Genomic DNA, 9,042 nt, shown 5'->3' with positions numbered 1-9,042 from the left:
CATTTTAACAAGGTAAAAGTAACTCAAATGATGAAAGTACTGCTCAGAGGTTTGCTGATTCGAATATTGCGGAAAATATTACAGAAATTTATGTTCCATGGAAATAAAATTATTTAATTACCTATACTTTCGTAAAAACAACTTTCGTGGAGATATATGAAAGAAGACATAAGGTTTTTAGCATTTTAAAAAACTTGACAAGAATAACAGGAAGAATAACAAAATATTACACAAATCCTTGTAATTTATGTAATATTTTGTTACCTTCTTCAGACCCATTAATATATTATAATCACTTTTAGCGAATTAAGAGTTACAAAGACTTACCTAAAGAAGTGAAAAAACTCTTTAAAACAACTCTATTCCTGTAGTAACAGCTTTATAATGATGATTATTATTCTGTGAAAATACATATTGAGTATAGACTCTAAGATAAAAAAAAATAATTGCATTTTTTTAATATTATTTATTCGCCTTAATATAATAAGAATGCACATTGTAAGTAAAATGTTTTTTCTTTTATACGCTATTAGATTATATGGAGAAGACGCAATTCTTTTTTAAGATTTAAATTGCTAAAATTTATCTGAGGAAATTTGGTGAAATAATAGGGGTATTCAGGATGTCTGTGCATCGTTGAGTGTGCATCATTGCAAACTCAAATAATCGTGAACACACTTTGTGCATATTACTCTTGAAAATATTTAGAACAGCTGATTTTTGTTTACGTATTTATTTGCTTGTAAAATATAACTCAGATTCATTATGAATAATTTCAACAAATGCCAAGAACAAGCATAAGACATTGACATTGTCCGACATTGTTGGACGTAAAATAAATAAAAATCAAACAATTACACAAAATTATAAAATTACAAAATAACAAAATCAAAACAAACCTAACAGTTTCGCTGAAGTATTGCCCAGCGAACAGTAAAAAAAGTAGTATCATTCACAATAGAGTCTTGAAAATCAAATATGAAAGAGGTGATTGGTGTTGAAAATATGGTCTTGAAAATTGTCTTGCAAATCAAGTGCAGAATTATAAAAAAAGGAATTGTTTTTGTAAAATCAAATAAATTTGCACATGCAACGATGCACAGACATCCTGAATACCACTAATATACTTAGATACAATAGCATATTTCTTAAATAATTTTGACCGTTAAAAATTGATTTAGAACCACTGTGCGCCGTTGTTTTGCAGTTTTGTGTTCAATATTCTTCTACACGTGCATGCTTCGTTTCCGGTCGTACAAATGTTTTTCTCGGTTACAGTTTAATCTTTGTTTAGCTTTCATACAGTTTAGACTGAAAGAAATGAGTCGAAGAAACTGCGAACAATTTTATTGCTCAAACGTCTAAGAAGGCGGTACAGGCTATTTAGATCCCTGGTGCAATATAAACGAAAAGTGGGATGTAAATAGATCAGTCAATTGGTTGTTTGCAAATTTAAAAAATATCTTCATTCAATGAATTAAACAATGAACTTAAAAGGTATCTACAGCGGAAAAACAAATATGAAAGTACATTTAATTTACTGAGATGTTGTACAGTGTATTTATTATAATTAATTTCTAATAATTATTATATTGAGAATATGAGCATCCATTTTTGACATAAAGCTGAATTTTCACATGTACAATGAGTGGATAAAGGCGTGTAAAAAATTATTTTAAATATAAAAAAATAATTTTTGCAAGGGGATGGGTATTGCAGTATATAAAATATTAGAAAACTTCTGGATCTTAGTAATGAAATATCGTACCCTAAATTTATTTACTTTAACTGTCATAGTTCTTGATATATTGTAAAAAATCTAAAAGTGCGCTATTCCTAGAAGTTCCAATACTAGTTTTTGGAACACTTTATTTCAATATATCTAGTGGTTCAAAAAATATTGAATTTTATTTGGTTAATTTTGATTCTGACACATTGTGCACCGAGCCGCTGTGTGGATTTTTTTCCTCATGGAATAATGTTCTTAAAAGAATCATCAATATCGACCAACTGTTTCCTGCGTGAAACAGTTTAAACGGAGAAATTAATGTACAAAATTTCATTTCATATATTTCACAATATGGAATATTTTATAGAAGTCAGCTAATATTAATAAGTATAAGCATATATGAATTATAAATTATTTTATAAATACGTATTTATTAATAACAAATTATGTTTTGAATCGTACCTGTAAATAAGTTTTCGGCGAACACTGCGCTTAAAAAACCCGGAACATCCATTGCACGCTAGAATCCCGTAATGTTTACCCGAACTTATGTCCCCACATACAACACATATAAGCCCAACACCAGAATTTTTTGAACGAGAAACCATAACATTAACATTTTCTTCAGAAATGAGACTTATAGATGACTGATGACTCCAATTTGAAAGTCTGTCAGTTGAGCAGATACTTTTCGTAGAGGCAAAACCATTGATATTTTCTGAAAGAATTAATATAATAAAATTGAATAAAGAGCTTTTCAAAAACTGATTTCATTTTAATTTGAATTTATCTCATTAAACTTATGTACTCGTATCGAAGCCCCTGATGGTATTTAAACCACATTTGAATTGAATATATTGTGAGCTTAACGTGTTGACATTCAAACGGTATTATCCAAATTTATTCCTACATTAAATTAGGGTGCCATTAATGCATCACATAAATCTGTGCACAAATTTTTCTCTGGGGACAATTACTTTACCATCACACCCTAATTCAATTATAAAAACTTTCGATGTACTTAACCCCCGTCACACCAGCAGCCACATTAGTGATAGTCAATACATTTGCAATTATAATAACACCAAGTGTGGCTTATATAGAAGGGATTAGAGTCATATGTTTAAATTTTGGCTGCAATTTAATGATTGCTACAATACATTTTTTACTACTTATTTTTAAATTGAATTAATTTCTATTTTTTCAAAAAAAATACCAGTTGTTATATTTCAGCTGATACAAACCTTGCATAATGCTTGACTTGCATAGTGCATGCCCTTCTTACTTCAGTATCATTTATATACCTACATATGCATAATAAGTTTGAAGTTCATATTGTACCAAAAGCAGAAAGTATAAGGATTTGCGGACAAGGTTTCCTTGGAAAAGAAGCTACAATGGTTGTATAATGGTCTTAGCTGCATTTAAATATCAATCATTTATAGCAGTAACAACATTAACGTTTTATTATTGTTTACGGATTTATCAAATTCTTTAAAATGAATTGATTTTTTAGTAAAACAGCAACAAAAACTCCTACGTATATTAAAATACCAAAAATTCAACAAATTTAATTTTTAAATTTTAATTTTGTTTAGTTGGCATTAAATATTTCACTAAAATTAAGATATTAAACAAATTTTTTAAACAATTTTTTTTATTTTATATTTTTATTGCAGAAACTTTTTATTCCTATCCATAGTTATCCACATCCATAGTTATGTAGTCGTTAATCCCAGACAAATTCATTAATAGAATTAAAGGATTTCTTAAAGGATTATTGTGTTATCATCTTGATTTTTTTATTGTCAAATAATTAAATCGTTTAATTTTTTTTACTCGCCAATATCCGATTACATTCTATAAGAATGTCAGGTAAGTCATTTTAGCTAAATAGAGTCGTGGATAAGAACCTTAACCATAGTTGCAGGGTGTATATGTTGATTTCCTATAATACTGCGGATACAGATAAAGATGCATCTGATGTAAAGATAATTCGACAGAATACATCTATCTTCCGATTTACACGGTATGGGATTTGAAAAAAAATTGTATTTTTCAATTTTATTGAAATTATAGTGACATATTAAAAAAATTATGTACAAAATTATATCCTCATAGAAAATTATTATGAAATTTATGTAAATTTTTTGTGCGAAACAGAAGTTAGTAGTTGGTTTAACTCATAAATAAATAATAAAAATTACTAATTATTTATATGAAAATTAAAGTATTTAATCAATATAAACACAATTAATATTTGTTTATGTGGCATACATTAGCTCCGTTTCAGGAAACAATGATCTGGATCATCTTTGCTGAAACGATATGGATTACATATAAAAGTAATATACAACGCATGAATTATGTCAGTTGGGTTTGTGTACTAATTTTTTTTTTGATTTGTGTGAATTATTTAAGCGCTAAAAAAATAAGTGAGAAAATTTTGAATATAAAAAATCTAAAACATAGAAAAAACATAAAATCTGTTGAAATGTCTGAAATATTATATCTAAGTTTTTATTTAGTATTCGCTTTAAATCTTAAATTTAATTCTATAGTAAATAAATGAAAATTGAAAACTTTATAAGAATCATCGAGCAAAACTGACTCTTCCATTCCCTTTTTAAACACTACTTCAAGTGTATTAAGCTCAGGGGATGAAGTACATCAGCATGAAAGCATGGAAATATTGGGAATTTTATAGAAACTCTTAATAATTTTTTCGATGAAGATTTCAGGAAAATTTTAAATTTTTTCTCTTTATTAATTATATTTCATATTTCAATAGATTTGCTAATAAATTCCAATCAGCAAATACAAAATAACCGTGACGGTCACAATCGGACGAAAGCAAAGAAGAAAATTTATATGTTTTTGTGGTATATGACAAATATGAATACTTTTTGCGAATTTGGTATTTGTTTTGGCATATCAAACGAACGAACATTCGCAAATAATCGTACCTGCAAAAATTTGTTCGTTCGCAAGCGTACGCTTTGGTATGGATGCCGCTTGACATGATATCACAAGTAATTTTAAGAATACATTCAAGACAGGTGGCTTTATCTTTTTTTTTATCATACTTCATATTTTAACAGCTTTGTTTTTAATTTTTAGAAAAAACTGTATAAATAATTGGAGAGAATAGGTCTGTTCCCAGAGCTACTTGTCGTAACTTTGAGTAACTCTGTGTATACACAAGTCGTTCCATTAGCAAATTTTCGAGTAAATGAGAGCATCTGAGAGAGCGTAACATCCCTGTCGAAATTTGAAAATGCTACAAAGACTTTACTCCTACATTTTATTTCAATTAAAATTTGTGTGACATGTGAATCAGCTGTTTTGGTTTAAATTTAAATTTTTGTATTGTTTATTTACGAGTAAGAGGTAAGAGGTTCGATTTGTAATAAGTTGTAAGTAGAAAATAACTTGCATTGAAGTGTTGAAATGATCAATTTTTTTGCCCTTTGTCAAAACAAAATCGATCTTATAGTTTTTTAATATATATATTTTATTTTATATTCATCTTTTTTCTGATAAATAAATAAAAAAAAAATATTATACACTGGCAGCCAAACACATGTATAAAAGAAATCAAAACAACAAAAAATAACAACGAGAGAAATAACATGTTGACTTGTGTTTACATTTTCGTTTTTGCCAAAGCTGAGAGTGCAGCTTAAAATCGCAAGGTGAGAAAAAAAGAGGGGAAAGTTGAATTCGATGGCCAGAGAAAAAAAAAACGGAGTCGAAAAAACAGTTTGGTTGCTTTGGAAGTCGCGTGGTTTTTTGTTTTGAGGGAGTACGGTTGATACTTCGCTGCGGATGGTTAGTAAAAATATAAAGTGAACTACAAACGACGGATTCATAATAAAAATATAAAGTGAACTACAAACGGCGGATTCTTAGTGAACTACAAAAGTAATAAAAGAAAACATTTAAATAAAGGAATAAAATTAAGTGTATAGTTGGTGACTCCAAGCCCTGTATTGTGTTCATTTTTTTTACACTGAGGAAGGGGTATTTTGAGCTGCATTTGGTAGATTCATTTAATCGATGAGAAACTGGTGGGCTTACAAAGGAAGCCAACCATATTTTAAAACGGTCAATTATCTTAGGGTGTTGTTGGCGATCAGCGGCAGTTGTATGTAGCAGCTGCAAAGAATTCCACAGCATGTATTTATATTATGTATATATATTATACCAATTGTCATTTTTTTATATAATTTTTTGTTTATATAATTAATTGAATTTTGTATATATAAATACCTATATAAAGTATATTACAGGCATTGTATTATTTATGTTATTCCTTAGTATTGTATTAGGTTTTTTTTGAAATATATCTAGTGTGTAATAATGAAGCATATACTATATAAACTGTATTATTTATTGTATTAGTTTTGTTTTTGGGAATCTCCTAAATTGTTTATTGTTAGTTTAAATTTATATATTTTTTTTTGTACTGAACCCTGGTATACGCTGTGTATACCCCGGCTTTGGAAAGGGCCGGATAAGTCGTTACAGTGTTTATATGTGTATTGCTTATTTTTCAATTTTTTATTTCATTGATATTAAAAAAATGAACTTTATCGTAACTTGAAGTAGCCGTAAAACCTTTAGAGAATTGCGGTGTGTACCGTTCTATGTGTAGCGAACGCGACTTCATGATTCCTGATGCAGAGAATTCATAGACAACGGAATTACACTCACAATTATAATATATGTATATTATTAAATTAAATTTATTAGATATAATATATGAGCTTTTATTTCTTTCTATGCCATTTGACTAGAATTATGCACTGTATGCCAGTGCAGGTATAGCCAGCAGGTATATAATATAAATGTAAGTTATATATTATATATTAAGTTATATATATATTAAGTTATATATTGATTTTGCAATACAGAGGGCAAAGACATTATTTTACCTATGTAATAAGCAAAAACTAACACGATGGGTTTGGTATAGTGCTTCTACTCGGGTGCTTGGGATGCATAAGTAAACACAACACGGTTAAATATGGATTTATATTCTGCTTATGTAGCAGACTCAGCTAAGCTTAGACAACATTTTCTCTCTTACATCTTTACATAGATTCTATAAAGGCTCCCGCACTGACAATCAATATTACCGCAAAAAAATCGATCGGTCATCAAATTTCAAATAAAAAAGCTGAATCATTAAAAATGTCTCTGATTTCAACAGGACTTATAAGACATATGAAATGTAAGCAAGCCTTTGAAATCGAACAAAGGTTTACATCAGAGAACTGCCAGAAGCATCCAACTTCTAAAAGAATTTGCCGACCCTTGGCTTCATATCGAACCAAAAGTATAAGCTCAAGGGGAAGAAGCAAATCGAAATAGAATTTTGACTTTTCGAGAAGTGCTGGAATCAAACTATGCGACTGGCATCCAAATGAGTTCTACGGAAACTATTTATAACAATTGTAAGTATTAAATATATGTTATGTGCTATGTTCACATTGATGACATTTATTGTTTTGGTACCCAATACTTCTATTGCTGTTATGGCATTGTAATGCTTATTAGAACCATCATAATTTTTTATACCAAATTAAGTAGGTAATGACCGTAATAGTTATTACTTCGATACAAAAACGGTCAACCAATATATGGATTACTCATATTTTATAATGAAACTCGATTACTAACCTAAAATAAAAGCCAATTTTGTCTTATATAACATGTAAACATATTCTTTATGAGTAATGAAAACTACAAAGTGTATAAAGAACTGAACGACAATAATAAAAAATCTGTTACTGGGAGCTATGGTATCAAAATGAAACATTGAATCTAAGTTCAGTAACTTGTCTTTATCTTATTTTATTTATATTTTAAATACTTATTTTTATTCAGAAAATTGATTCAGGGTTCAAAATTGTCTAAACTGTCTAAATGTTCATATTTTAGCAAACTACGTTCTCAATGCTAACAACTACGATATACCCACTATGTAATTACTCATATTTTCTGATAAATACAAACTTAACATATCTTCGTTTGCTGACGCAATTCGATTTTCAAAGAATTTTTTAAGTTATTGTCTCTATTTTTTATCTAGCAAAATCCATAATATAATTTCTTTACATACTTCATTTTAAATATTTTCACTTAAATTGGCATAGCGTAATATATTTTTGTAGAGGTAAACGAGATAGCATGTCAGCATGACCTATTGAAACCCCGGACACACTGGTAAAAATAATGCATATCATTACAATCGATTTACCAAAAGCGGTAGCATATCTTTTTTCATTTAAAAAATATATCTTAACAGCTAGTGGTCAATCCCAAAAATATACTTCTGAAGCTTCTACAATACAAAAACTATCGTTAAACCCTCTCGATGCAATTGCAAGTTCTTTCTTGAATGTTCTTCTTCTTCTTTATTTGCCAATTCGATTTCGAATATTGGTGATCATGTAACATAACATAATACTATATTGATTAATTATAACATAATAATAATTATAACATAATAACATAACATAAAACTATATTGTTTGATTAGTTTTTAATAAACACAATTACAAATTTTTAACTATTTCTGCGTATTGCTCTCTGCATCTAGCTATATTTATAAGGCTGCCAACCTCTCGTATTTGAGTCCATTGACGAATGTTTCGCAGCCATGAAAATTGTTTTCTACCAATACCGCGTTTGCCTTCGATTTTTCCTTGAATAATCATTTGGAGTAGCTCATATTTTGAATTTCGCATAATATGTCCCAGGTAAGCCGTTTTTCTTCTTTTTATAATTGTTAACAATTCGCGATCACACCTCATTCTTCGTAACACTTCATTATTTGTAACATGATCTGTCCATGGAATTTTGAGAATTCTCCGATAAATCCATAACTCAAATGCTTCGAGTTTGTTAATATCAACAATTTTCAAAGTCCAGGTTTCCATGGCGTATAGAAGTATAGACCAGACATAGCATTTTACAAAACGGATTTTAGTTTTAATATTGAGATCATGACTATTAAGCACTTTTTTGTATCTAAGAAAAGTATTTCGTGCTATTTCTATTCGGCATTTGATCTCTTTGGAACAATTCCAATTTTCATTTACCATACAAAGCATCCAAGATATTTAAAATGCTGTACTCTTTCTATACCAATATTATTAACCATTAAATTTGTGTTGCTATACATATTCTTTCGCCTTACAATCATTTTGTTTTATTTATATTTATTTTTAGTCCATATTGTTCGCTGGTGGTGTTAACACTGTTTACTAGCTCTTGTAGGCCACTTAAATTGTCGGCAATAAGCG

General features: G+C 28.9%; 1 protein-coding gene across 1 annotated transcript in view; it reads right to left on the bottom strand.

The window, feature by feature from the left end:
* The window catches only part of LOC119675173 (fork head domain-containing protein FD3-like), an 18,640-nt gene that overhangs the window by 8,958 nt on the left and 640 nt on the right, over nucleotides 1–9,042 (bottom strand). The gene's annotated exons all lie outside the window — the stretch shown is intronic.

This window comes from Teleopsis dalmanni, chromosome 2 (genome assembly GCF_002237135.1).
Source record: "Teleopsis dalmanni isolate 2A chromosome 2, ASM223713v2, whole genome shotgun sequence".
Lineage (NCBI taxonomy): Eukaryota > Metazoa > Arthropoda > Insecta > Diptera > Diopsidae > Teleopsis > Teleopsis dalmanni.
The sequence above is the reverse complement of the archived record's forward strand: the minus strand, read 5'-3'. Positions and strand labels throughout refer to the sequence as shown.